A 24,670-nucleotide genomic window follows, 5' to 3' on the forward strand; every position below is an offset into this window, starting at 1 on the left:
CCGCGGGCGGCCTCTTGAGGCCCAGTTTCGCTGGCGCTGGCGCCTTAACGCCAGCCTGGCGGCCGGCCCGCCCCGGCAGGGCCCCCTCGCCCGCCCAGGCAGGGGCAACGGAGGTCTCGGGTATCGGGCGGCGGCGGAGGGTTTGGCGACCACCTCCCAGCCCAGGGCGGCCGTGACCCAGCAAACCCTTCGGCGCTTGGCGCCCCGCCCAAGATCCCGCACGTCGCTCACAGGGACGTGGCCCCGGAGGCTTCAGGGCCCGGGGCCCGCGGTCCCTTGGGCATCGGCCCTGCCCGCCCACGCGGCCCTAGGCGCAGCCCGGCCGCAGCCCGGGCCGGCCCTCCTGCCCGACAGCAGCTGGCCCGAAGCCACCGGGAGCCACCATTGAGTCGCCACGGCCCCTCAGCCCCGGCAAGGCCACCCTTGCCCCCACACCCCCCGCCGAGCTCAGGACCCCGCCCCTGGTGGCCGGCAGGCCCGGGGAAGCGGCCCCTGCCCTCGATCCCGCTCCCGCACCCGGCCGCGGTGACACGCCAGAGGGGCGGGGTGGGGGGGGGCTTTTGTCGGAGGGAGCTGTGGAGGGACACACCGGCACACAGGTGGCGGCGCCGGGGTTGGGCGCCGGTGGGGGCGGCCAGGTGCAGGTCGAGGGGCTCGCGGGCCGAAAGGACGGCAACTGGGCCCGCGGCGGAGTCTGGGTCCGGGCCAGCCACCCCGGGAGCGTCTGGGGTGCGGCTGCCTTCCAGGGCCGCCTTCTGGCCGCCTGGCCGGCCGGGCCGGCGGGGAGCGACCCCGCCGGCGCGCGCCGTGGTGGGAGGGGCCTGAGGAGGTGGGGCCTGCAGCGGGGCCCGGCGGGGGCGGAGCCGGCGACCCCGCCGCGGGCGAGTAAAGGAGAAGGCGGGCGGAGCGGGAGGCAAAAAGCCTACAGCACCCGGTATTCCCAGGCGGTCTCCCATCCAAGTACTAACCAGGCCCGACCCTGCTTAGCTTCCGAGATCAGACGAGATCGGGCGCGTTCAGGGTGGTATGGCCGTAGACGGGGGCGGGGGGCCGCGGGCGGCCTCTTGAGGCCCAGTTTCGCTGGCGCTGGCGCCTTAACGCCAGCCTGGCGGCCGGCCCGCCCCGGCAGGGCCCCCTCGCCCGCCCAGGCAGGGGCAACGGAGGTCTCGGGTATCGGGCGGCGGCGGAGGGTTTGGCGACCACCTCCCAGCCCAGGGCGGCCGTGACCCAGCAAACCCTTCGGCGCTTGGCGCCCCGCCCAAGATCCCGCACGTCGCTCACAGGGACGTGGCCCCGGAGGCTTCAGGGCCCGGGGCCCGCGGTCCCTTGGGCATCGGCCCTGCCCGCCCACGCGGCCCTAGGCGCAGCCCGGCCGCAGCCCGGGCCGGCCCTCCTGCCCGACAGCAGCTGGCCCGAAGCCACCGGGAGCCACCAATGAGTCGCCACGGCCCCTCAGCCCCGGCAAGGCCACCCTTGCCCCCACACCCCCCGCCGAGCTCAGGACCCCGCCCCTGGTGGCCGGCAGGCCCGGGGAAGCGGCCCCTGCCCTCGATCCCGCTCCCGCACCCGGCCGCGGTGACACGCCAGAGGGGCGGGGTGGGGGGGGGCTTTTGTCGGAGGGAGCTGTGGAGGGACACACCGGCACACAGGTGGCGGCGCCGGGGCTGGGCGCCGGTGGGGGCGGCCAGGTGCAGGTCGAGGGGCTCGCGGGCCGAAAGGACGGCAACTGGGCCCGCGGCGGAGTCTGGGTCCGGGCCAGCCACCCCGGGAGCGTCTGGGGTGCGCCTGCCTTCCAGGGCCGCCTTCTGGCCGCCTGGCCGGCCGGGCCGGCGGGGAGCGACCCCGCCGGCGCGCGCCGTGGTGGGAGGGGCCTGAGGAGGTGGGGCCTGCAGCGGGGCCCGGCGGGGGCGGAGCCGGCGGCCCCCGCCGCGGGCGAGTAAAGGAGAAGGCGGGCGGAGCGGGAGGCAAAAAGCCTACAGCACCCGGTATTCCCAGGCGGTCTCCCATCCAAGTACTAACCAGGCCCGACCCTGCTTAGCTTCCGAGATCAGACGAGATCGGGCGCGTTCAGGGTGGTATGGCCGTAGACGGGGGCGGGGGGCCGCGGGCGGCCTCTTGAGGCCCAGTTTCGCTGGCGCTGGCGCCTTAACGCCAGCCTGGCGGCCGGCCCGCCCCGGCAGGGCCCCCTCGCCCGCCCAGGCAGGGGCAACGGAGGTCTCGGGTATCGGGCGGCGGCGGAGGGTTTGGCGACCACCTCCCAGCCCAGGGCGGCCGTGACCCAGCAAACCCTTCGGCGCTTGGCGCCCCGCCCAAGATCCCGCACGTCGCTCACAGGGACGTGGCCCCGGAGGCTTCAGGGCCCGGGGCCCGCGGTCCCTTGGGCATCGGCCCTGCCCGCCCACGCGGCCCTAGGCGCAGCCCGGCCGCAGCCCGGGCCGGCCCTCCTGCCCGACAGCAGCTGGCCCGAAGCCACCGGGAGCCACCATTGAGTCGCCACGGCCCCTCAGCCCCGGCAAGGCCACCCTTGCCCCCACACCCCCCGCCGAGCTCAGGACCCCGCCCCTGGTGGCCGGCAGGCCCGGGGAAGCGGCCCCTGCCCTCGATCCCGCTCCCGCACCCGGCCGCGGTGACACGCCAGAGGGGCGGGGTGGGGGGGGGCTTTTGTCAGAGGGAGCTGTGGAGGGACACACCGGCACACAGGTGGCGGCGCCGGGGCTGGGCGCCGGTGGGGGCGGCCAGGTGCAGGTCGAGGGGCTCGCGGGCCGAAAGGACGGCAACTGGGCCCGCGGCGGAGTCTGGGTCCGGGCCAGCCACCCCGGGAGCGTCTGGGGTGCGCCTGCCTTCCAGGGCCGCCTTCTGGCCGCCTGGCCGGCCGGGCCGGCGGGGAGCGACCCCGCCGGCGCGCGCCGTGGTGGGAGGGGCCTGAGGAGGTGGGGCCTGCAGCGGGGCCCGGCGGGGGCGGAGCCGGCGGCCCCCGCCGCGGGCGAGTAAAGGAGAAGGCGGGCGGAGCGGGAGGCAAAAAGCCTACAGCACCCGGTATTCCCAGGCGGTCTCCCATCCAAGTACTAACCAGGCCCGACCCTGCTTAGCTTCCGAGATCAGACGAGATCGGGCGCGTTCAGGGTGGTATGGCCGTAGACGGGGGCGGGGGGCCGCGGGCGGCCTCTTGAGGCCCAGTTTCGCTGGCGCTGGCGCCTTAACGCCAGCCTGGCGGCCGGCCCGCCCCGGCAGGGCCCCCTCGCCCGCCCAGGCAGGGGCAACGGAGGTCTCGGGTATCGGGCGGCGGCGGAGGGTTTGGCGACCACCTCCCAGCCCAGGGCGGCCGTGACCCAGCAAACCCTTCGGCGCTTGGCGCCCCGCCCAAGATCCCGCACGTCGCTCACAGGGACGTGGCCCCGGAGGCTTCAGGGCCCGGGGCCCGCGGTCCCTTGGGCATCGGCCCTGCCCGCCCACGCGGCCCTAGGCGCAGCCCGGCCGCAGCCCGGGCCGGCCCTCCTGCCCGACAGCAGCTGGCCCGAAGCCACCGGGAGCCACCAATGAGTCGCCACGGCCCCTCAGCCCCGGCAAGGCCACCCTTGCCCCCACACCCCCCGCCGAGCTCAGGACCCCGCCCCTGGTGGCCGGCAGGCCCGGGGAAGCGGCCCCTGCCCTCGATCCCGCTCCCGCACCCGGCCGCGGTGACACGCCAGAGGGGCGGGGTGGGGGGGGGCTTTTGTCGGAGGGAGCTGTGGAGGGACACACCGGCACACAGGTGGCGGCGCCGGGGCTGGGCGCCGGTGGGGGCGGCCAGGTGCAGGTCGAGGGGCTCGCGGGCCGAAAGGACGGCAACTGGGCCCGCGGCGGAGTCTGGGTCCGGGCCAGCCACCCCGGGAGCGTCTGGGGTGCGCCTGCCTTCCAGGGCCGCCTTCTGGCCGCCTGGCCGGCCGGGCCGGCGGGGAGCGACCCCGCCGGCGCGCGCCGTGGTGGGAGGGGCCTGAGGAGGTGGGGCCTGCAGCGGGGCCCGGCGGGGGCGGAGCCGGCGGCCCCCGCCGCGGGCGAGTAAAGGAGAAGGCGGGCGGAGCGGGAGGCAAAAAGCCTACAGCACCCGGTATTCCCAGGCGGTCTCCCATCCAAGTACTAACCAGGCCCGACCCTGCTTAGCTTCCGAGATCAGACGAGATCGGGCGCGTTCAGGGTGGTATGGCCGTAGACGGGGGCGGGGGGCCGCGGGCGGCCTCTTGAGGCCCAGTTTCGCTGGCGCTGGCGCCTTAACGCCAGCCTGGCGGCCGGCCCGCCCCGGCAGGGCCCCCTCGCCCGCCCAGGCAGGGGCAACGGAGGTCTCGGGTATCGGGCGGCGGCGGAGGGTTTGGCGACCACCTCCCAGCCCAGGGCGGCCGTGACCCAGCAAACCCTTCGGCGCTTGGCGCCCCGCCCAAGATCCCGCACGTCGCTCACAGGGACGTGGCCCCGGAGGCTTCAGGGCCCGGGGCCCGCGGTCCCTTGGGCATCGGCCCTGCCCGCCCACGCGGCCCTAGGCGCAGCCCGGCCGCAGCCCGGGCCGGCCCTCCTGCCCGACAGCAGCTGGCCCGAAGCCACCGGGAGCCACCATTGAGTCGCCACGGCCCCTCAGCCCCGGCAAGGCCACCCTTGCCCCCACACCCCCCGCCGAGCTCAGGACCCCGCCCCTGGTGGCCGGCAGGCCCGGGGAAGCGGCCCCTGCCCTCGATCCCGCTCCCGCACCCGGCCGCGGTGACACGCCAGAGGGGCGGGGTGGGGGGGGGCTTTTGTCAGAGGGAGCTGTGGAGGGACACACCGGCACACAGGTGGCGGCGCCGGGGCTGGGCGCCGGTGGGGGCGGCCAGGTGCAGGTCGAGGGGCTCGCGGGCCGAAAGGACGGCAACTGGGCCCGCGGCGGAGTCTGGGTCCGGGCCAGCCACCCCGGGAGCGTCTGGGGTGCGCCTGCCTTCCAGGGCCGCCTTCTGGCCGCCTGGCCGGCCGGGCCGGCGGGGAGCGACCCCGCCGGCGCGCGCCGTGGTGGGAGGGGCCTGAGGAGGTGGGGCCTGCAGCGGGGCCCGGCGGGGGCGGAGCCGGAGACCCCGCCGCGGGCGAGTAAAGGAGAAGGCGGGCGGAGCGGGAGGCAAAAAGCCTACAGCACCCGGTATTCCCAGGCGGTCTCCCATCCAAGTACTAACCAGGCCCGACCCTGCTTAGCTTCCGAGATCAGACGAGATCGGGCGCGTTCAGGGTGGTATGGCCGTAGACGGGGGCGGGGGGCCGCGGGCGGCCTCTTGAGGCCCAGTTTCGCTGGCGCTGGCGCCTTAACGCCAGCCTGGCGGCCGGCCCGCCCCGGCAGGGCCCCCTCGCCCGCCCAGGCAGGGGCAACGGAGGTCTCGGGTATCGGGCGGCGGCGGAGGGTTTGGCGACCACCTCCCAGCCCAGGGCGGCCGTGACCCAGCAAACCCTTCGGCGCTTGGCGCCCCGCCCAAGATCCCGCACGTCGCTCACAGGGACGTGGCCCCGGAGGCTTCAGGGCCCGGGGCCCGCGGTCCCTTGGGCATCGGCCCTGCCCGCCCACGCGGCCCTAGGCGCAGCCCGGCCGCAGCCCGGGCCGGCCCTCCTGCCCGACAGCAGCTGGCCCGAAGCCACCGGGAGCCACCATTGAGTCGCCACGGCCCCTCAGCCCCGGCAAGGCCACCCTTGCCCCCACACCCCCCGCCGAGCTCAGGACCCCGCCCCTGGTGGCCGGCAGGCCCGGGGAAGCGGCCCCTGCCCTCGATCCCGCTCCCGCACCCGGCCGCGGTGACACGCCAGAGGGGCGGGGTGGGGGGGGGCTTTTGTCGGAGGGAGCTGTGGAGGGACACACCGGCACACAGGTGGCGGCGCCGGGGTTGGGCGCCGGTGGGGGCGGCCAGGTGCAGGTCGAGGGGCTCGCGGGCCGAAAGGACGGCAACTGGGCCCGCGGCGGAGTCTGGGTCCGGGCCAGCCACCCCGGGAGCGTCTGGGGTGCGGCTGCCTTCCAGGGCCGCCTTCTGGCCGCCTGGCCGGCCGGGCCGGCGGGGAGCGACCCCGCCGGCGCGCGCCGTGGTGGGAGGGGCCTGAGGAGGTGGGGCCTGCAGCGGGGCCCGGCGGGGGCGGAGCCGGCGACCCCGCCGCGGGCGAGTAAAGGAGAAGGCGGGCGGAGCGGGAGGCAAAAAGCCTACAGCACCCGGTATTCCCAGGCGGTCTCCCATCCAAGTACTAACCAGGCCCGACCCTGCTTAGCTTCCGAGATCAGACGAGATCGGGCGCGTTCAGGGTGGTATGGCCGTAGACGGGGGCGGGGGGCCGCGGGCGGCCTCTTGAGGCCCAGTTTCGCTGGCGCTGGCGCCTTAACGCCAGCCTGGCGGCCGGCCCGCCCCGGCAGGGCCCCCTCGCCCGCCCAGGCAGGGGCAACGGAGGTCTCGGGTATCGGGCGGCGGCGGAGGGTTTGGCGACCACCTCCCAGCCCAGGGCGGCCGTGACCCAGCAAACCCTTCGGCGCTTGGCGCCCCGCCCAAGATCCCGCACGTCGCTCACAGGGACGTGGCCCCGGAGGCTTCAGGGCCCGGGGCCCGCGGTCCCTTGGGCATCGGCCCTGCCCGCCCACGCGGCCCTAGGCGCAGCCCGGCCGCAGCCCGGGCCGGCCCTCCTGCCCGACAGCAGCTGGCCCGAAGCCACCGGGAGCCACCATTGAGTCGCCACGGCCCCTCAGCCCCGGCAAGGCCACCCTTGCCCCCACACCCCCCGCCGAGCTCAGGACCCCGCCCCTGGTGGCCGGCAGGCCCGGGGAAGCGGCCCCTGCCCTCGATCCCGCTCCCGCACCCGGCCGCGGTGACACGCCAGAGGGGCGGGGTGGGGGGGGGCTTTTGTCAGAGGGAGCTGTGGAGGGACACACCGGCACACAGGTGGCGGCGCCGGGGTTGGGCGCCGGTGGGGGCGGCCAGGTGCAGGTCGAGGGGCTCGCGGGCCGAAAGGACGGCAACTGGGCCCGCGGCGGAGTCTGGGTCCGGGCCAGCCACCCCGGGAGCGTGTGGGGTGCGGCTGCCTTCCAGGGCCGCCTTCTGGCCGCCTGGCCGGCCGGGCCGGCGGGGAGCGACCCCGCCGGCGCGCGCCGTGGTGGGAGGGGCCTGAGGAGGTGGGGCCTGCAGCGGGGCCCGGCGGGGGCGGAGCCGGCGACCCCGCCGCGGGCGAGTAAAGGAGAAGGCGGGCGGAGCGGGAGGCAAAAAGCCTACAGCACCCGGTATTCCCAGGCGGTCTCCCATCCAAGTACTAACCAGGCCCGACCCTGCTTAGCTTCCGAGATCAGACGAGATCGGGCGCGTTCAGGGTGGTATGGCCGTAGACGGGGGCGGGGGGCCGCGGGCGGCCTCTTGAGGCCCAGTTTCGCTGGCGCTGGCGCCTTAACGCCAGCCTGGCGGCCGGCCCGCCCCGGCAGGGCCCCCTCGCCCGCCCAGGCAGGGGCAACGGAGGTCTCGGGTATCGGGCGGCGGCGGAGGGTTTGGCGACCACCTCCCAGCCCAGGGCGGCCGTGACCCAGCAAACCCTTCGGCGCTTGGCGCCCCGCCCAAGATCCCACACGTCGCTCACAGGGACGTGGCCCCGGAGGCTTCAGGGCCCGGGGCCCGCGGTCCCTTGGGCATCGGCCCTGCCCGCCCACGCGGCCCTAGGCGCAGCCCGGCCGCAGCCCGGGCCGGCCCTCCTGCCCGACAGCAGCTGGCCCGAAGCCACCGGGAGCCACCATTGAGTCGCCACGGCCCCTCAGCCCCGGCAAGGCCACCCTTGCCCCCACACCCCCCGCCGAGCTCAGGACCCCGCCCCTGGTGGCCGGCAGGCCCGGGGAAGCGGCCCCTGCCCTCGATCCCGCTCCCGCACCCGGCCGCGGTGACACGCCAGAGGGGCGGGGTGGGGGGGGGCTTTTGTCGGAGGGAGCTGTGGAGGGACACACCGGCACACAGGTGGCGGCGCCGGGGCTGGGCGCCGGTGGGGGCGGCCAGGTGCAGGTCGAGGGGCTCGCGGGCCGAAAGGACGGCAACTGGGCCCGCGGCGGAGTCTGGGTCCGGGCCAGCCACCCCGGGAGCGTCTGGGGTGCGGCTGCCTTCCAGGGCCGCCTTCTGGCCGCCTGGCCGGCCGGGCCGGCGGGGAGCGACCCCGCCGGCGCGCGCCGTGGTGGGAGGGGCCTGAGGAGGTGGGGCCTGCAGCGGGGCCCGGCGGGGGCGGAGCCGGCGGCCCCCGCCGCGGGCGAGTAAAGGAGAAGGCGGGCGGAGCGGGAGGCAAAAAGCCTACAGCACCCGGTATTCCCAGGCGGTCTCCCATCCAAGTACTAACCAGGCCCGACCCTGCTTAGCTTCCGAGATCAGACGAGATCGGGCGCGTTCAGGGTGGTATGGCCGTAGACGGGGGCGGGGTCCGCGGGCGGCCTCTTGAGGCCCAGTTTCGCTGGCGCTGGCGCCTTAACGCCAGCCTGGCGGCCGGCCCGCCCCGGCAGGGCCCCCTCGCCCGCCCAGGCAGGGGCAACGGAGGTCTCGGGTATCGGGCGGCGGCGGAGGGTTTGGCGACCACCTCCCAGCCCAGGGCGGCCGTGACCCAGCAAACCCTTCGGCGCTTGGCGCCCCGCCCAAGATCCCGCACGTCGCTCACAGGGACGTGGCCCCGGAGGCTTCAGGGCCCGGGGCCCGCGGTCCCTTGGGCATCGGCCCTGCCCGCCCACGCGGCCCTAGGCGCAGCCCGGCCGCAGCCCGGGCCGGCCCTCCTGCCCGACAGCAGCTGGCCCGAAGCCACCGGGAGCCACCATTGAGTCGCCACGGCCCCTCAGCCCCGGCAAGGCCACCCTTGCCCCCACACCCCCCGCCGAGCTCAGGACCCCGCCCCTGGTGGCCGGCAGGCCCGGGGAAGCGGCCCCTGCCCTCGATCCCGCTCCCGCACCCGGCCGCGGTGACACGCCAGAGGGGCGGGGTGGGGGGGGGCTTTTGACGGAGGGAGCTGTGGAGGGACATACCGGCACACAGGTGGCGGCGCCGGGGCTGGGCGCCGGTGGGGGCGGCCAGGTGCAGGTCGAGGGGCTCGCGGGCCGAAAGGACGGCAACTGGGCCCATGGCGGAGTCTGGGTCTGGAGGGCTCTGAGCCTCCATCCGCTCTGTTGCCTCGGGTCTACCGGCCCGACGCCTGGTAGCGCGACACCCCACCGGCCCACAGACGTAGCCTCCCCAGCTGTGCTCACAGCGAGTCCAACCGCAGCCTGCATCCCTCCACGGGACACTTGGATTACTCCCGCGATCCCCACGAGGTGCGGCACCCGGCGGCCGAATGGGCTGAGATCCTGCCCTTGCGGCGCCCTGTGGCCACCTCCGCCTCCCTCACGGTACTGGCCGAGGCCTCGGACCAGCGGGCCCCGGCTCCCAGCTCAGCGCTGCTCCTCCGCCCCTCTCACCTCCTGCCCGACGTCCAGGCTACCGAGCACCCTCCACCCCCGCCCACCTTCATGCCACTCAGCCGGAACCCGGGAGGCAATGCCAACTACCAGGTGTATGACAGTCTGGTGCTGAAGCGGCAACCGCAGGAGGGCCAAGCGCGGGCCAACTCGCTGCTACCTTCCACCTCGGCCTCCAGGCCCTCTCTGCACGGGAGCCAGACTGGGAAAATGAACTTACCAGCAGCAAGTGGGGGCAGGGGCAGGGGGCGGCAGGGCATGGAGAGAGGAATAAAGAGCGCCAGAGTCCAGGAAACATTGGTGGTCTGTGGCTTGGAAGCGCCACTCCTTCTGCCAGCCTGGGTCCCTGCGCTTGGCTTCCTGCAATAAGAAGCCAGTGTCCCCTTCTTGGCCTGAGGGTCCCTTTGGTTTAGTGGCCACAGTTCTGCCAGCAGGCCCCTCCTGGTCCTATACCATGCACTAAGTATATCTGCAGCTGCAGACTCCAAACCCCTGGTCTCTGGGCACCTCCTCTGTGTCTCAGCTGTCCCTGTCCACAGAGAGCCTCATACAAGAAGTTGCTTCCAAACTGGGAGGTTCCACATCTGGGCAGGTCCAGCTCCAGGCCCAGTGAAGGGCATGAAGAAGGCTGAGGCTCTGGACTCCAGCCAGGCCTTCAGCAGGCCTCTGAGGCCAAGGTCTTCCTAGTCTCAAGAGGGGCCAAGAGACGCAATGTGTCATTTGAACAAGTGAGTCAGCGGGCGGTGAGCGAATGAATGACCGCTCGAGGGGATGTATGCCGGCCACCGGGCCCTGTTTGACTGTCCAGGCTCAGCTTACCTGACCCTGGTTACCAGGGAATGCCACTCTGGGCCCTCCTTTTCATCCCCCTCCCTCACTGTGACCTCACCACCTGCCCCATTATGACCCAGTCTGGCTCCCAGTTAAAACTGGAGGGCAGAGGGCCCAGGCAGTCCTGGGACCAACGGCCATGGGTGAGCGAAACTACTACCGAGCCGAGCCGTTCACTGGCCCCATCCCCAGGAAATGCCAGGAGCAAGGATACTCAATTCTTCTGATCCCGGTCAGCTTCATCTTGCTCAACGTGGGGATCAACATGGTGACTATGGTCAGGGCAGGATCTGTGCAGCGCGGTTGGGGGAGCCCTGGGGTCTTGAAGGGGCTGAGGTGGGAGGGCTGCTGGGGTGTGACCGGGACAAGGGTTGGATTTCAGGGCTCACCCTGCTCCCGGCCTCCCCCCTCCCCTTCTTGCCTCAACTCTGGAGGCATCTGAAGAGATTCTTGCGGGCACTTTTCAATCGTATTTTCCACAAAGGTGAGTGGGCGCCGGCGTGGGTTCAGGGGATGTGGGCCTGTCCCCTTTCTTCTATCCCTGCCTTGATTCTCAGCCCCTCAGGAACCCAGGCCCTGACCCATCTCGCCTTTCCCCACAGACAAGCAAGCCAGCTGTGTAGGCACCCATCGCATGTGCATGCGCTGCTCCGTGGATCCCAAGAACCTGTGCTCAAGAGTTTCTTCCCACTTCTGCCATCGCCCAAGCTTCCTGCTCGGGCAGGTAAACCCACCTTGACTACTGCCTGCAGCGGGGCTCGGCGGGGGCGGAGCCGGCGGCCCCCCCGCCGCGGGCGAGTAAAGGAGAAGGCGGGCGGAGCGGGAGGCAAAAAGCCTACAGCACCCGGTATTCCCAGGCGGTCTCCCATCCAAGTACTAACCAGGCCCGACCCTGCTTAGCTTCCGAGATCAGACGAGATCGGGCGCGTTCAGGGTGGTATGGCCGTAGACGGGGGCGGGGGGCCGCGGGCGGCCTCTTGAGGCCCAGTTTCGCTGGCGCTGGCGCCTTAACGCCAGCCTGGCGGCCGGCCCGCCCCGGCAGGGCCCCCTCGCCCGCCCAGGCAGGGGCAACGGAGGTCTCGGGTATCGGGCGGCGGCGGAGGGTTTGGCGACCACCTCCCAGCCCAGGGCGGCCGTGACCCAGCAAACCCTTCGGCGCTTGGCGCCCCGCCCAAGATCCCGCACGTCGCTCACAGGGACGTGGCCCCGGAGGCTTCAGGGCCCGGGGCCCGCGGTCCCTTGGGCATCGGCCCTGCCCGCCCACGCGGCCCTAGGCGCAGCCCGGCCGCAGCCCGGGCCGGCCCTCCTGCCCGACAGCAGCTGGCCCGAAGCCACCGGGAGCCACCAATGAGTCGCCACGGCCCCTCAGCCCCGGCAAGGCCACCCTTGCCCCCACACCCCCCGCCGAGCTCAGGACCCCGCCCCTGGTGGCCGGCAGGCCCGGGGAAGCGGCCCCTGCCCTCGATCCCGCTCCCGCACCCGGCCGCGGTGACACGCCAGAGGGGCGGGGTGGGGGGGGGCTTTTGTCGGAGGGAGCTGTGGAGGGACACACCGGCACACAGGTGGCGGCGCCGGGGCTGGGCGCCGGTGGGGGCGGCCAGGTGCAGGTCGAGGGGCTCGCGGGCCGAAAGGACGGCAACTGGGCCCGCGGCGGAGTCTGGGTCCGGGCCAGCCACCCCGGGAGCGTCTGGGGTGCGCCTGCCTTCCAGGGCCGCCTTCTGGCCGCCTGGCCGGCCGGGCCGGCGGGGAGCGACCCCGCCGGCGCGCGCCGTGGTGGGAGGGGCCTGAGGAGGTGGGGCCTGCAGCGGGGCCCGGCGGGGGCGGAGCCGGCGGCCCCCGCCGCGGGCGAGTAAAGGAGAAGGCGGGCGGAGCGGGAGGCAAAAAGCCTACAGCACCCGGTATTCCCAGGCGGTCTCCCATCCAAGTACTAACCAGGCCCGACCCTGCTTAGCTTCCGAGATCAGACGAGATCGGGCGCGTTCAGGGTGGTATGGCCGTAGACGGGGGCGGGGGGCCGCGGGCGGCCTCTTGAGGCCCAGTTTCGCTGGCGCTGGCGCCTTAACGCCAGCCTGGCGGCCGGCCCGCCCCGGCAGGGCCCCCTCGCCCGCCCAGGCAGGGGCAACGGAGGTCTCGGGTATCGGGCGGCGGCGGAGGGTTTGGCGACCACCTCCCAGCCCAGGGCGGCCGTGACCCAGCAAACCCTTCGGCGCTTGGCGCCCCGCCCAAGATCCCGCACGTCGCTCACAGGGACGTGGCCCCGGAGGCTTCAGGGCCCGGGGCCCGCGGTCCCTTGGGCATCGGCCCTGCCCGCCCACGCGGCCCTAGGCGCAGCCCGGCCGCAGCCCGGGCCGGCCCTCCTGCCCGACAGCAGCTGGCCCGAAGCCACCGGGAGCCACCATTGAGTCGCCACGGCCCCTCAGCCCCGGCAAGGCCACCCTTGCCCCCACACCCCCCGCCGAGCTCAGGACCCCGCCCCTGGTGGCCGGCAGGCCCGGGGAAGCGGCCCCTGCCCTCGATCCCGCTCCCGCACCCGGCCGCGGTGACACGCCAGAGGGGCGGGGTGGGGGGGGGCTTTTGTCAGAGGGAGCTGTGGAGGGACACACCGGCACACAGGTGGCGGCGCCGGGGCTGGGCGCCGGTGGGGGCGGCCAGGTGCAGGTCGAGGGGCTCGCGGGCCGAAAGGACGGCAACTGGGCCCGCGGCGGAGTCTGGGTCCGGGCCAGCCACCCCGGGAGCGTCTGGGGTGCGCCTGCCTTCCAGGGCCGCCTTCTGGCCGCCTGGCCGGCCGGGCCGGCGGGGAGCGACCCCGCCGGCGCGCGCCGTGGTGGGAGGGGCCTGAGGAGGTGGGGCCTGCAGCGGGGCCCGGCGGGGGCGGAGCCGGCGGCCCCCGCCGCGGGCGAGTAAAGGAGAAGGCGGGCGGAGAGGGAGGCAAAAAGCCTACAGCACCCGGTATTCCCAGGCGGTCTCCCATCCAAGTACTAACCAGGCCCGACCCTGCTTAGCTTCCGAGATCAGACGAGATCGGGCGCGTTCAGGGTGGTATGGCCGTAGACGGGGGCGGGGGGCCGCGGGCGGCCTCTTGAGGCCCAGTTTCGCTGGCGCTGGCGCCTTAACGCCAGCCTGGCGGCCGGCCCGCCCCGGCAGGGCCCCCTCGCCCGCCCAGGCAGGGGCAACGGAGGTCTCGGGTATCGGGCGGCGGCGGAGGGTTTGGCGACCACCTCCCAGCCCAGGGCGGCCGTGACCCAGCAAACCCTTCGGCGCTTGGCGCCCCGCCCAAGATCCCGCACGTCGCTCACAGGGACGTGGCCCCGGAGGCTTCAGGGCCCGGGGCCCGCGGTCCCTTGGGCATCGGCCCTGCCCGCCCACGCGGCCCTAGGCGCAGCCCGGCCGCAGCCCGGGCCGGCCCTCCTGCCCGACAGCAGCTGGCCCGAAGCCACCGGGAGCCACCATTGAGTCGCCACGGCCCCTCAGCCCCGGCAAGGCCACCCTTGCCCCCACACCCCCCGCCGAGCTCAGGACCCCGCCCCTGGTGGCCGGCAGGCCCGGGGAAGCGGCCCCTGCCCTCGATCCCGCTCCCGCACCCGGCCGCGGTGACACGCCAGAGGGGCGGGGTGGGGGGGGGCTTTTGTCGGAGGGAGCTGTGGAGGGACACACCGGCACACAGGTGGCGGCGCCGGGGCTGGGCGCCGGTGGGGGCGGCCAGGTGCAGGTCGAGGGGCTCGCGGGCCGAAAGGACGGCAACTGGGCCCGCGGCGGAGTCTGGGTCCGGGCCAGCCACCCCGGGAGCGTCTGGGGTGCGCCTGCCTTCCAGGGCCGCCTTCTGGCCGCCTGGCCGGCCGGGCCGGCGGGGAGCGACCCCGCCGGCGCGCGCCGTGGTGGGAGGGGCCTGAGGAGGTGGGGCCTGCAGCGGGGCCCGGCGGGGGCGGAGCCGGCGGCCCCCGCCGCGGGCGAGTAAAGGAGAAGGCGGGCGGAGCGGGAGGCAAAAAGCCTACAGCACCCGGTATTCCCAGGCGGTCTCCCATCCAAGTACTAACCAGGCCCGACCCTGCTTAGCTTCCGAGATCAGACGAGATCGGGCGCGTTCAGGGTGGTATGGCCGTAGACGGGGGCGGGGGGCCGCGGGCGGCCTCTTGAGGCCCAGTTTCGCTGGCGCTGGCGCCTTAACGCCAGCCTGGCGGCCGGCCCGCCCCGGCAGGGCCCCCTCGCCCGCCCAGGCAGGGGCAACGGAGGTCTCGGGTATCGGGCGGCGGCGGAGGGTTTGGCGACCACCTCCCAGCCCAGGGCGGCCGTGACCCAGCAAACCCTTCGGCGCTTGGCGCCCCGCCCAAGATCCCGCACGTCGCTCACAGGGACGTGGCCCCGGAGGCTTCAGGGCCCGGGGCCCGCGGTCCCTTGGGCATCGGCCCTGCCCGCCCACGCGGCCCTAGGCGCAGCCCGGCCGCAGCCCGGGCCGGCCCTCCTGCCCGACAGCAGCTGGCCCGAAGCCACCGGGAGCCACCATTGAGTCGCCACGGCCCCTCAGCCCCGGCAAGGCCACCCTTGCCCCCACACCCCCCGCCGAGCTCAGGACCCCGCCCCTGGTGGCCGGCAGGCCCGGGGAAGCGGCCCCTGCCCTCGATCCCGCTCCCGCACCCGGCCGCGGTGACACGCCAGAGGGGCGGGGTGGGGGGGGGCTTTTGTCGGAGGGAGCTGTGGAGGGACACACCGGCACACAGGTGGCGGCGCCGGGGCTGGGCGCCGGTGGGGGCGGCCAGGTGCAGGTCGAGGGGCTCGCGGGCCGAAAGGACGGCAACTGGGCCCGCGGCGGAGTCTGGGTCCGGGCCAGCCACCCCGGGAGCGTCTGGGGTGCGCCTGCCTTCCAGGGCCGCCTTCTGGCCGCCTGGCCGGCCGGGCCGGCGGGGAGCGACCCCGCCGGCGCGCGCCGTGGTGGGAGGGGCCTGAGGAGGTGGGGCCTGCAGCGGGGCCCGGCGGGGGCGGAGCCGGCGGCCCCCGCCGCGGGCGAGTAAAGGAGAAGGCGGGCGGAGCGGGAGGCAAAAAGCCTACAGCACCCGGTATTCCCAGGCGGTCTCCCATCCAAGTACTAACCAGGCCCGACCCTGCTTAGCTTCCGAGATCAGACGAGATCGGGCGCGTTCAGGGTGGTATGGCCGTAGACGGGGGCGGGGGGCCGCGGGCGGCCTCTTGAGGCCCAGTTTCGCTGGCGCTGGCGCCTTAACGCCAGCCTGGCGGCCGGCCCGCCCCGGCAGGGCCCCCTCGCCCGCCCAGGCAGGGGCAACGGAGGTCTCGGGTATCGGGCGGCGGCGGAGGGTTTGGCGACCACCTCCCAGCCCAGGGCGGCCGTGACCCAGCAAACCCTTCGGCGCTTGGCGCCCCGCCCAAGATCCCGCACGTCGCTCACAGGGACGTGGCCCCGGAGGCTTCAGGGCCCGGGGCCCGCGGTCCCTTGGGCATCGGCCCTGCCCGCCCACGCGGCCCTAGGCGCAGCCCGGCCGCAGCCCGGGCCGGCCCTCCTGCCCGACAGCAGCTGGCCCGAAGCCACCGGGAGCCACCATTGAGTCGCCACGGCCCCTCAGCCCCGGCAAGGCCACCCTTGCCCCCACACCCCCCGCCGAGCTCAGGACCCCGCCCCTGGTGGCCGGCAGGCCCGGGGAAGCGGCCCCTGCCCTCGATCCCGCTCCCGCACCCGGCCGCGGTGACACGCCAGAGGGGCGGGGTGGGGGGGGGCTTTTGTCGGAGGGAGCTGTGGAGGGACACACCGGCACACAGGTGGCGGCGCCGGGGCTGGGCGCCGGTGGGGGCGGCCAGGTGCAGGTCGAGGGGCTCGCGGGCCGAAAGGACGGCAACTGGGCCCGCGGCGGAGTCTGGGTCCGGGCCAGCCACCCCGGGAGCGTCTGGGGTGCGCCTGCCTTCCAGGGCCGCCTTCTGGCCGCCTGGCCGGCCGGGCCGGCGGGGAGCGACCCCGCCGGCGCGCGCCGTGGTGGGAGGGGCCTGAGGAGGTGGGGCCTGCAGCGGGGCCCGGCGGGGGCGGAGCCGGCGGCCCCCGCCGCGGGCGAGTAAAGGAGAAGGCGGGCGGAGCGGGAGGCAAAAAGCCTACAGCACCCGGTATTCCCAGGCGGTCTCCCATCCAAGTACTAACCAGGCCCGACCCTGCTTAGCTTCCGAGATCAGACGAGATCGGGCGCGTTCAGGGTGGTATGGCCGTAGACGGGGGCGGGGGGCCGCGGGCGGCCTCTTGAGGCCCAGTTTCGCTGGCGCTGGCGCCTTAACGCCAGCCTGGCGGCCGGCCCGCCCCGGCAGGGCCCCCTCGCCCGCCCAGGCAGGGGCAACGGAGGTCTCGGGTATCGGGCGGCGGCGGAGGGTTTGGCGACCACCTCCCAGCCCAGGGCGGCCGTGACCCAGCAAACCCTTCGGCGCTTGGCGCCCCGCCCAAGATCCCGCACGTCGCTCACAGGGACGTGGCCCCGGAGGCTTCAGGGCCCGGGGCCCGCGGTCCCTTGGGCATCGGCCCTGCCCGCCCACGCGGCCCTAGGCGCAGCCCGGCCGCAGCCCGGGCCGGCCCTCCTGCCCGACAGCAGCTGGCCCGAAGCCACCGGGAGCCACCATTGAGTCGCCACGGCCCCTCAGCCCCGGCAAGGCCACCCTTGCCCCCACACCCCCCGCCGAGCTCAGGACCCCGCCCCTGGTGGCCGGCAGGCCCGGGGAAGCGGCCCCTGCCCTCGATCCCGCTCCCGCACCCGGCCGCGGTGACACGCCAGAGGGGCGGGGTGGGGGGGGGCTTTTGTCGGAGGGAGCTGTGGAGGGACACACCGGCACACAGGTGGCGGCGCCGGGGTTGGGCGCCGGTGGGGGCGGCCAGGTGCAGGTCGAGGGGCTCGCGGGCCGAAAGGACGGCAACTGGGCCCGCGGCGGAGTCTGGGTCCGGGCCAGCCACCCCGGGAGCGTCTGGGGTGCGGCTGCCTTCCAGGGCCGCCTTCTGGCCGCCTGGCCGGCCGGGCCGGCGGGGAGCGACCCCGCCGGCGCGCGCCGTGGTGGGAGGGGCCTGAGGAGGTGGGGCCTGCAGCGGGGCCCGGCGGGGGCGGAGCCGGCGGCCCCCGCCGCGGGCGAGTAAAGGAGAAGGCGGGCGGAGCGGGAGGCAAAAAGCCTACAGCACCCGGTATTCCCAGGCGGTCTCCCATCCAAGTACTAACCAGGCCCGACCCTGCTTAGCTTCCGAGATCAGACGAGATCGGGCGCGTTCAGGGTGGTATGGCCGTAGACGGGGGCGGGGGGCCGCGGGCGGCCTCTTGAGGCCCAGTTTCGCTGGCGCTGGCGCCTTAACGCCAGCCTGGCGGCCGGCCCGCCCCGGCAGGGCCCCCTCGCCCGCCCAGGCAGGGGCAACGGAGGTCTCGGGTATCGGGCGGCGGCGGAGGGTTTGGCGACCACCTCCCAGCCCAGGGCGGCCGTGACCCAGCAAACCCTTCGGCGCTTGGCGCCCCGCCCAAGATCCCGCACGTCGCTCACAGGGACGTGGCCCCGGAGGCTTCAGGGCCCGGGGCCCGCGGTCCCTTGGGCATCGGCCCTGCCCGCCCACGCGGCCCTAGGCGCAGCCCGGCCGCAGCCCGGGCCGGCCCTCCTGCCCGACAGCAGCTGGCCCGAAGCCACCGGGAGCCACCATTGAGTCGCCACGGCCCCTCAGCCCCGGCAAGGCCACCCTTGCCCCCACACCCCCCGCCGAGCTCAGGACCCCGCCCCTGGTGGCCGGCAGGCCCGGGGAAGCGGCCCCTGCCCTCGATCCCGCTCCCGCACCCGGCCGCGGTGACACGCCAGAGGGGCGGGGTGGGGGGGGGCTTTTGACGGAGGGAGCTGTGGAGGGACATACCGGCACACAGGTGGCGGCGCCGGGGCTGGGCGCCGGTGGGGGCGGCCAGGTGCAGGTCGAGGGGCTCGCGGGCCGAAAGGACGGCAACTGGGCCCATGGCGGAGTCTGGGTCTGGAGGGCTCTGAGCCTCCATCCGCTCTGTTGCCTCGGGTCTACCGGCCCGACGCCTGGTAGCGCGACACCCCACCGGCCCAGAGACGTAGCCTCCCCAGCTGTGCTCACAGCGAGTCCAACCGCAGCCTGCATCCCTCCACGGGACACTTGGATTACTCCCGCGATCCCCACGAGGTGCGGCACCCGGCGGCCGAATGGGCTGAGATCCTGCCCTTGCGGCGCCCTGTGGCCACCTCCGCCTCCCTCACGGTACTGGCCGAGGCCTTGGACCAGCGGGCCCCGGCTCCCAGCTCAGCGCTGCTCCTCCGCCCCTCTCACCTCCTGCCCGACGTCCAGGCTACCGAGCACCCTCCACCCCCGCCCACCTTCATGCCACTCAGCCGGAACCCGGGAGGCAATGCCAACTACCAGGTGTATGACAGTCTGGTGCTGAAGCGGCAACCGCAGGAGGGCCAAGCGCGGGCCAACTCGCTGCTACCTTCCACCTCGGCCTCCAGGCCCTCTCTGCACGGGAGCCAGACTGGGAAAATGAACTTACCAGCAGCAAGTGGGGGCAGGGGCAGGGGGCGGCAGGGCATGGAGAGAGGAATAAAGAGCGCCAGAGTCCAGGAAACATTGGTGGTCTGTGGCTTGGAAGCGCCACTCCTTCTGCCAGCCTGGGTCCCTGCGCTTGGCTTCCTGCAATAAGAAGCCAGTGTCCCCTTCTTGGCCTGAGGGTCCCTTTGGTTTAGTGGCCACAGTTCTGCCAGCAGGCCCCTCCTGGTCCTATACCATGCACTAAGTACATCTGCAGCTGCAGACTCCAAACCCCTGGTCTCTGGGCACCTCCTCTGTGTCTCAGCTGTCCCTGTCCACAGAGAGCCTCATACAAGAAGTTGCTTCCAAACTGGGAGGTTCCACATCTGGGCAGGTCCAGCTCCAGGCCCAGTGAAGGGCATGAAGAAGGCTGAGGCTCTGGACTCCAGCCAGGCCTTCAGCAGGCCTCTGAGGCCAAGGTCTTCCTAGTCTCAAGAGGGGCCAAGAGACGCAATGTGTCATTTGAACAAGTGAGTCAGCGGGCGGTGAGCGAATGAATGACCGCTCGAGGGGATGTATGCCGGCCACCGGGCCCTGTTTGACTGTCCAGGCTCAGCTTACCTGACCCTGGTTACCAGGGAATGCCACTCTGGGCCCTCCTTTTCATCCCCCTCCCTCACTGTGACCTCACCACCTGCCCCATTATGACCCAGTCTGGCTCCCAGTTAAAACTGGAGGGCAGAGGGCCCAGGCAGTCCTGGGACCAACGGCCATGGGTGAGCGAAACTACTACCGAGCCGAGCCGTTCACTGGCCCCATCCCCAGGAAATGCCAGGAGCAAGGATACTCAATTCTTCTGATCCCGGTCAGCTTCATCTTGCTCAACGTGGGGATCAACATGGTGACTATGGTCAGGGCAGGATCTGTGCAGCGCGGTTGGGGGAGCCCTGGGGTCTTGAAGGGGCTGAGGTGGGAGGGCTGCTGGGGTGTGACCGGGACAAGGGTTGGATTTCAGGGCTCACCCTGCTCCCGGCCTCCCCCCTCCCCTTCTTGCCTCAACTCTGGAGGCATCTGAAGAGATTCTTGCGGGCACTTTTCAATCGTATTTTCCACAAAGGTGAGTGGGCGCCGGCGTGGGTTCAGGGGATGTGGGCCTGTCCCCTTTCTTCTATCCCTGCCTTGATTCTCAGCCCCTCAGGAACCCAGGCCCTGACCCATCTCGCCTTTCCCCACAGACAAGCAAGCCAGCTGTGTAGGCACCCATCGCATGTGCATGCGCTGCTCCGTGGATCCCAAGAACCTGTGCTCAAGAGTTTCTTCCCACTTCTGCCATCGCCCAAGCTTCCTGCTCGGGCAGGTAAACCCACCTTGACTACTGCCTGCAGCGGGGCTCGGCGGGGGCGGAGCCGGCGGCCCCCCCGCCGCGGGCGAGTAAAGGAGAAGGCGGGCGGAGCGGGAGGCAAAAAGCCTACAGCACCCGGTATTCCCAGGCGGTCTCCCATCCAAGTACTAACCAGGCCCGACCCTGCTTAGCTTCCGAGATCAGACGAGATCGGGCGCGTTCAGGGTGGTATGGCCGTAGACGGGGGCGGGGGGCCGCGGGCGGCCTCTTGAGGCCCAGTTTCGCTGGCGCTGGCGCCTTAACGCCAGCCTGGCGGCCGGCCCGCCCCGGCAGGGCCCCCTCGCCCGCCCAGGCAGGGGCAACGGAGGTCTCGGGTATCGGGCGGCGGCGGAGGGTTTGGCGACCACCTCCCAGCCCAGGGCGGCCGTGACCCAGCAAACCCTTCGGCGCTTGGCGCCCCGCCCAAGATCCCGCACGTCGCTCACAGGGACGTGGCCCCGGAGGCTTCAGGGCCCGGGGCCCGCGGTCCCTTGGGCATCGGCCCTGCCCGCCCACGCGGCCCTAGGCGCAGCCCGGCCGCAGCCCGGGCCGGCCCTCCTGCCCGACAGCAGCTGGCCCGAAGCCACCGGGAGCCACCATTGAGTCGCCACGGCCCCTCAGCCCCGGCAAGGCCACCCTTGCCCCCACACCCCCCGCCGAGCTCAGGACCCCGCCCCTGGTGGCCGGCAGGCCCGGGGAAGCGGCCCCTGCCCTCGATCCCGCTCCCGCACCCGGCCGCGGTGACACGCCAGAGGGGCGGGGTGGGGGGGGGCTTTTGACGGAGGGAGCTGTGGAGGGACACACCGGCACACAGGTGGCGGCGCCGGGGCTGGGCGCCGGTGGGGGCGGCCAGGTGCAGGTCGAGGGGCTCGCGGGCCGAAAGGACGGCAACTGGGCCCGCGGCGGAGTCTGGGTCCGGGCCAGCCACCCCGGGAGCGTCTGGGGTGCGCCTGCCTTCCAGGGCCGCCTTCTGGCCGCCTGGCCGGCCGGGCCGGCGGGGAGCGACCCCGCCGGCGCGCGCCGTGGTGGGAGGGGCCTGAGGAGGTGGGGCCTGCAGCGGGGCCCGGCGGGGGCGGAGCCGGCGGCCCCCGCCGCGGGCGAGTAAAGGAGAAGGCGGGCGGAGCGGGAGGCAAAAAGCCTACAGCACCCGGTATTCCCAGGCGGTCTCCCATCCAAGTACTAACCAGGCCCGACCCTGCTTAGCTTCCGAGATCAGACGAGATCGGGCGCGTTCAGGGTGGTATGGCCGTAGACGGGGGCGGGGGGCCGCGGGCGGCCTCTTGAGGCCCAGTTTCGCTGGCGCTGGCGCCTTAACGCCAGCCTGGCGGCCGGCCCGCCCCGGCAGGGCCCCCTCGCCCGCCCAGGCAGGGGCAACGGAGGTCTCGGGTATCGGGCGGCGGCGGAGGGTTTGGCGACCACCTCCCAGCCCAGGGCGGCCGTGACCCAGCAAACCCTTCGGCGCTTGGCGCCCCGCCCAAGATCCCGCACGTCGCTCACAGGGACGTGGCCCCGGAGGCTTCAGGGCCCGGGGCCCGCGGTCCCTTGGGCATCGGCCCTGCCCGCCCACGCGGCCCTAGGCGCAGCCCGGCCGCAGCCCGGGCCGGCCCTCCTGCCCGACAGCAGCTGGCCCGAAGCCACCGGGAGCCACCAATGAGTCGCCACGGCCCCTCAGCCCCGGCAAGGCCACCCTTGCCCCCACACCCCCCGCCGAGCTCAGGACCCCGCCCCTGGTGGCCGGCAGGCCCGGGGAAGCGGCCCCTGCCCTCGATCCCGCTCCCGCACCCGGCCGCGGTGACACGCCAGAGGGGCGGGGTGGGGGGGGGCTTTTGTCAGAGGGAGCTGTGGAGGGACACACCGGCACACAGGTGGCGGCGCCGGGGCTGGGCGCCGGTGGGGGCGGCCAGGTGCAGGTCGAGGGGCTCGCGGGCCGAAAGGACGGCAACTGGGCCCGCGGCGGAGTCTGGGTCCGGGCCAGCCACCCCGGGAGCGTCTGGGGTGCGCCTGCCTTCCAGGGCCGCCTTCTGGCCGCCTGGCCGGCCGGGCCGGCGGGGAGCGACCCCGCCGGCGCGCGCCGTGGTGGGAGGGGCCTGAGGAGGTGGGGCCTGCAGCGGGGCCCGGCGGGGGCGGAGCCGGCGGCCCCCGCCGCGGGCGAGTAAAGGAGAAGGCGGGCGGAGCGGGAGGCAAAAAGCCTACAGCACCCGGTATTCCCAGGCGGTCTCCCATCCAAGTACTAACCAGGCCCGACCCTGCTTAGCTTCCGAGATCAGACGAGATCGGGCGCGTTCAGGGTGGTATGGCCGTAGACGGGGGCGGGGGGCCGCGGGCGGCCTCTTGAGGCCCAGTTTCGCTGGCGCTGGCGCCTTAACGCCAGCCTGGCGGCCGGCCCGCCCCGGCAGGGCCCCCTCGCCCGCCCAGGCAGGGGCAACGGAGGTCTCGGGTATCGGGCGGCGGCGGAGGGTTTGGCGACCACCTCCCAGCCCAGGGCGGCCGTGACCCAGCAAACCCTTCGGCGCTTGGCGCCCCGCCCAAGATCCCGCACGTCGCTCACAGGGACGTGGCCCCGGAGGCTTCAGGGCCCGGGGCCCGCGGTCCCTTGGGCATCGGCCCTGCCCGCCCACGCGGCCCTAGGCGCAGCCCGGCCGCAGCCCGGGCCGGCCCTCCTGCCCGACAGCAGCTGGCCCGAAGCCACCGGGAGCCACCATTGAGTCGCCACGGCCCCTCAGCCCCGGCAAGGCCACCCTTGCCCCCACACCCCCCGCCGAGCTCAGGACCCCGCCCCTGGTGGCCGGCAGGCCCGGGGAAGCGGCCCCTGCCCTCGATCCCGCTCCCGCACCCGGCCGCGGTGACACGCCAGAGGGGCGGGGTGGGGGGGGGCTTTTGTCGGAGGGAGCTGTGGAGGGACACACCGGCACACAGGTGGCGGCGCCGGGGTTGGGCGCCGGTGGGGGCGGCCAGGTGCAGGTCGAGGGGCTCGCGGGCCGAAAGGACGGCAACTGGGCCCGCGGCGGAGTCTGGGTCCGGGCCAGCCACCCCGGGAGCGTGTGGGGTGCGGCTGCCTTCCAGGGCCGCCTTCTGGCCGCCTGGCCGGCCGGGCCGGCGGGGAGCGACCCCGCCGGCGCGCGCCGTGGTGGGAGGGGCCTGAGGAGGTGGGGCCTGCAGCGGGGCCCGGCGGGGGCGGAGCCGGCGACCCCGCCGCGGGCGAGTAAAGGAGAAGGCGGGCGGAGCGGGAGGCAAAAAGCCTACAGCACCCGGTATTCCCAGGCGGTCTCCCATCCAAGTACTAACCAGGCCCGACCCTGCTTAGCTTCCGAGATCAGACGAGATCGGGCGCGTTCAGGGTGGTATGGCCGTAGACGGGGGCGGGGGGCCGCGGGCGGCCTCTTGAGGCCCAGTTTCGCTGGCGCTGGCGCCTTAACGCCAGCCTGGCGGCCGGCCCGCCCCGGCAGGGCCCCCTCGCCCGCCCAGGCAGGGGCAACGGAGGTCTCGGGTATCGGGCGGCGGCGGAGGGTTTGGCGACCACCTCCCAGCCCAGGGCGGCCGTGACCCAGCAAACCCTTCGGCGCTTGGCGCCCCGCCCAAGATCCCGCACGTCGCTCACAGGGACGTGGCCCCGGAGGCTTCAGGGCCCGGGGCCCGCGGTCCCTTGGGCATCGGCCCTGCCCGCCCACGCGGCCCTAGGCGCAGCCCGGCCGCAGCCCGGGCCGGCCCTCCTGCCCGACAGCAGCTGGCCCGAAGCCACCGGGAGCCACCATTGAGTCGCCACGGCCCCTCAGCCCCGGCAAGGCCACCCTTGCCCCCACACCCCCCGCCGAGCTCAGGACCCCGCCCCTGGTGGCCGGCAGGCCCGGGGAAGCGGCCCCTGCCCTCGATCCCGCTCCCGCACCCGGCCGCGGTGACACGCCAGAGGGGCGGGGTGGGGGGGGGCTTTTGTCGGAGGGAGCTGTGGAGGGACACACCGGCACACAGGTGGCGGCGCCGGGGCTGGGCGCCGGTGGGGGCGGCCAGGTGCAGGTCGAGGGGCTCGCGGGCCGAAAGGACGGCAACTGGGCCCGCGGCGGAGTCTGGGTCCGGGCCAGCCACCCCGGGAGCGTCTGGGGTGCGCCTGCCTTCCAGGGCCGCCTTCTGGCCGCCTGGCCGGCCGGGCCGGCGGGGAGCGACCCCGCCGGCGCGCGCCGTGGTGGGAGGGGCCTGAGGAGGTGGGGCCTGCAGCGGGGCCCGGCGGGGGCGGAGCCGGCGGCCCCCGCCGCGGGCGAGTAAAGGAGAAGGCGGGCGGAGCGGGAGGCAAAAAGCCTACAGCACCCGGTATTCCCAGGCGGTCTCCCATCCAAGTACTAACCAGGCCCGACCCTGCTTAGCTTCCGAGATCAGACGAGATCGGGCGCGTTCAGGGTGGTATGGCCGTAGACGGGGGCGGGGGGCCGCGGGCGGCCTCTTGAGGCCCAGTTTCGCTGGCGCTGGCGCCTTAACGCCAGCCTGGCGGCCGGCCCGCCCCGGCAGGGCCCCCTCGCCCGCCCAGGCAGGGGCAACGGAGGTCTCGGGTATCGGG

General features: G+C 74.4%; 20 non-coding genes across 20 annotated transcripts; all 20 read right to left on the reverse strand.

The window, feature by feature from the left end:
- Window positions 1-919: 919 nt before the first annotated feature.
- LOC132595808 (5S ribosomal RNA) lies at window positions 920-1,038 on the reverse strand. Its single transcript, XR_009561917.1, has one exon. It is a non-coding gene; the product is annotated as a 5S ribosomal RNA (ribosomal RNA).
- Window positions 1,039-1,970: 932 nt separating this feature from the next.
- On the reverse strand, window positions 1,971-2,089 carry LOC132595810 (5S ribosomal RNA). The gene has a single exon (XR_009561919.1). It is a non-coding gene; the product is annotated as a 5S ribosomal RNA (ribosomal RNA).
- A 932-nt stretch (window positions 2,090-3,021) lies between these two features.
- Window positions 3,022-3,140, reverse strand: LOC132595811 (5S ribosomal RNA). The gene has a single exon (XR_009561920.1). It is a non-coding gene; the product is annotated as a 5S ribosomal RNA (ribosomal RNA).
- A 932-nt stretch (window positions 3,141-4,072) lies between these two features.
- Window positions 4,073-4,191, reverse strand: LOC132595812 (5S ribosomal RNA). Its single transcript, XR_009561921.1, has one exon. It is a non-coding gene; the product is annotated as a 5S ribosomal RNA (ribosomal RNA).
- Window positions 4,192-5,122: 931 nt separating this feature from the next.
- LOC132595813 (5S ribosomal RNA) lies at window positions 5,123-5,241 on the reverse strand. Its single transcript, XR_009561922.1, has one exon. It is a non-coding gene; the product is annotated as a 5S ribosomal RNA (ribosomal RNA).
- A 931-nt stretch (window positions 5,242-6,172) lies between these two features.
- LOC132595814 (5S ribosomal RNA) lies at window positions 6,173-6,291 on the reverse strand. Its single transcript, XR_009561923.1, has one exon. It is a non-coding gene; the product is annotated as a 5S ribosomal RNA (ribosomal RNA).
- A 931-nt stretch (window positions 6,292-7,222) lies between these two features.
- Window positions 7,223-7,341, reverse strand: LOC132595815 (5S ribosomal RNA). Its single transcript, XR_009561924.1, has one exon. It is a non-coding gene; the product is annotated as a 5S ribosomal RNA (ribosomal RNA).
- A 932-nt stretch (window positions 7,342-8,273) lies between these two features.
- On the reverse strand, window positions 8,274-8,392 carry LOC132595816 (5S ribosomal RNA). The gene has a single exon (XR_009561925.1). It is a non-coding gene; the product is annotated as a 5S ribosomal RNA (ribosomal RNA).
- Window positions 8,393-11,087: 2,695 nt separating this feature from the next.
- Window positions 11,088-11,206, reverse strand: LOC132595817 (5S ribosomal RNA). Its single transcript, XR_009561926.1, has one exon. It is a non-coding gene; the product is annotated as a 5S ribosomal RNA (ribosomal RNA).
- Window positions 11,207-12,138: 932 nt separating this feature from the next.
- On the reverse strand, window positions 12,139-12,257 carry LOC132595818 (5S ribosomal RNA). Its single transcript, XR_009561927.1, has one exon. It is a non-coding gene; the product is annotated as a 5S ribosomal RNA (ribosomal RNA).
- A 932-nt stretch (window positions 12,258-13,189) lies between these two features.
- LOC132595819 (5S ribosomal RNA) lies at window positions 13,190-13,308 on the reverse strand. Its single transcript, XR_009561928.1, has one exon. It is a non-coding gene; the product is annotated as a 5S ribosomal RNA (ribosomal RNA).
- Window positions 13,309-14,240: 932 nt separating this feature from the next.
- Window positions 14,241-14,359, reverse strand: LOC132595821 (5S ribosomal RNA). The gene has a single exon (XR_009561930.1). It is a non-coding gene; the product is annotated as a 5S ribosomal RNA (ribosomal RNA).
- A 932-nt stretch (window positions 14,360-15,291) lies between these two features.
- LOC132595822 (5S ribosomal RNA) lies at window positions 15,292-15,410 on the reverse strand. Its single transcript, XR_009561931.1, has one exon. It is a non-coding gene; the product is annotated as a 5S ribosomal RNA (ribosomal RNA).
- A 932-nt stretch (window positions 15,411-16,342) lies between these two features.
- Window positions 16,343-16,461, reverse strand: LOC132595823 (5S ribosomal RNA). The gene has a single exon (XR_009561932.1). It is a non-coding gene; the product is annotated as a 5S ribosomal RNA (ribosomal RNA).
- Window positions 16,462-17,393: 932 nt separating this feature from the next.
- On the reverse strand, window positions 17,394-17,512 carry LOC132595824 (5S ribosomal RNA). The gene has a single exon (XR_009561933.1). It is a non-coding gene; the product is annotated as a 5S ribosomal RNA (ribosomal RNA).
- Window positions 17,513-20,208: 2,696 nt separating this feature from the next.
- On the reverse strand, window positions 20,209-20,327 carry LOC132595825 (5S ribosomal RNA). The gene has a single exon (XR_009561934.1). It is a non-coding gene; the product is annotated as a 5S ribosomal RNA (ribosomal RNA).
- Window positions 20,328-21,259: 932 nt separating this feature from the next.
- Window positions 21,260-21,378, reverse strand: LOC132595826 (5S ribosomal RNA). The gene has a single exon (XR_009561935.1). It is a non-coding gene; the product is annotated as a 5S ribosomal RNA (ribosomal RNA).
- Window positions 21,379-22,310: 932 nt separating this feature from the next.
- LOC132595827 (5S ribosomal RNA) lies at window positions 22,311-22,429 on the reverse strand. The gene has a single exon (XR_009561936.1). It is a non-coding gene; the product is annotated as a 5S ribosomal RNA (ribosomal RNA).
- Window positions 22,430-23,360: 931 nt separating this feature from the next.
- LOC132595828 (5S ribosomal RNA) lies at window positions 23,361-23,479 on the reverse strand. The gene has a single exon (XR_009561937.1). It is a non-coding gene; the product is annotated as a 5S ribosomal RNA (ribosomal RNA).
- A 932-nt stretch (window positions 23,480-24,411) lies between these two features.
- Window positions 24,412-24,530, reverse strand: LOC132595829 (5S ribosomal RNA). The gene has a single exon (XR_009561938.1). It is a non-coding gene; the product is annotated as a 5S ribosomal RNA (ribosomal RNA).
- Between the last annotated feature and the right edge of the window lie 140 nt (window positions 24,531-24,670).

The sequence above is a fragment of the Globicephala melas genome, unplaced genomic scaffold (assembly GCF_963455315.2).
Source record: "Globicephala melas unplaced genomic scaffold, mGloMel1.2 SCAFFOLD_362, whole genome shotgun sequence".
In the NCBI taxonomy this organism is placed as follows: domain Eukaryota; kingdom Metazoa; phylum Chordata; class Mammalia; order Artiodactyla; family Delphinidae; genus Globicephala; species Globicephala melas.